We start from the raw sequence: 1,154 nt of genomic DNA on the forward strand, positions 1-1,154 counted from the left end.
TATAAATCATGCCACTATAAAGACACATGCACACGTATGTTTATTGCGGCACTATTCACAATAGCAAAGATTTGGAACCAACCCAAATGTCCATCAGTGATAGACTGGATTAAGAAAATGTGGCACATATACACCATGGAATACTAAAAAAAGGATGAATTCATGTCCTTTGCAGGGACATGAATGAAGCTGGAAACAATCATTCTCAGCAAACTATCACAAGGACAGAAAACCAAACACTGCATGTTCTCACTCAGTGGTGGGAACTGAACATGAGAACACTCGGACACAGGGAGGGGAACATCACACACGGGCCTGTCTGGGGGAGGTGGACTGTGGGAGGGACAGCATTAGGAGAAATACCCAATGTAAACGATGAGGTAATCGATGCAGAAAACCAACATGGCACATGTATACCTATGTAACAAATCTGCACGCTGTGCACAGGTACCCTAGAACTTAAAAAAGAAAAGAAAAAATCAATTCCAAAAGCATTTCTCTCATCTCTTCTGAAAAAGTTCCAAAAATACAACTCCAAAGATGAAATGGAAGTTAAACAGGCAATAGCGCTGAATACGTAATTTCAGTAACTCAGAATTTGCTCCATCCTCTGCTCTAAAGCTTAGCTACAGAAGAGCAGTCACCTTTGAAACATTTTCCCAAACATAAAGATATCCAGAATGTGAAGCTGCCATTAAAACTGTGACACAGATCTTCATTTACTGATATGTGAAAACATCCCTAAAGTTCTAAATACGAGGTACAGAATCACATCAACCGCCTAATTTGTCTGTAGCCTAAGCTCAAGTACGGAGTGGATATGCAAGCGGAATTGGGAAATATTTCAGAATCAGCATCTCCTCGCGCCATCCTGATACCTATACACTTGAGGCCACCGAGTCACCTGCGCAGCCGTTGCTCCTCCAAGACCAATCCGGGCTCCCCAGACCCACCGTCCTGAATCTGGAGCACAGCAGACCGCGTGACAACAGCGACTCGGAGATCAGCACCCGTCGGGAAAGCCGGGTACCCGCTGAAGCTGGCGTCACGCCCAAAGGAACAAAAGCCAGAGCGTGTGTCCTGGGCAAAGGCGACCCGCCGCTCCGGTCCCCGGGCAGCAGCGGCCGGCGTCAGGCCGCAAGGCGAGGGGCGGG

The 1,154-nt window shown here is 47.0% G+C and overlaps 1 protein-coding gene and 1 pseudogene across 3 annotated transcripts in view; both read right to left on the bottom strand.

Moving 5' to 3' along the window:
* Positions 1–1,154, bottom strand: part of LOC105517731 — a 731,019-nt pseudogene that overhangs the window by 475,935 nt on the left and 253,930 nt on the right. The window lies entirely within an intron of this gene.
* Positions 1–1,154, bottom strand: part of ZFAND4 (zinc finger, AN1-type domain 4) — a 64,148-nt gene that overhangs the window by 62,658 nt on the left and 336 nt on the right. The window lies entirely within an intron of this gene.

This window comes from Colobus angolensis, unplaced genomic scaffold, assembly GCF_000951035.1.
Source record: "Colobus angolensis palliatus isolate OR3802 unplaced genomic scaffold, Cang.pa_1.0 Scaffold306, whole genome shotgun sequence".
Lineage (NCBI taxonomy): Eukaryota > Metazoa > Chordata > Mammalia > Primates > Cercopithecidae > Colobus > Colobus angolensis.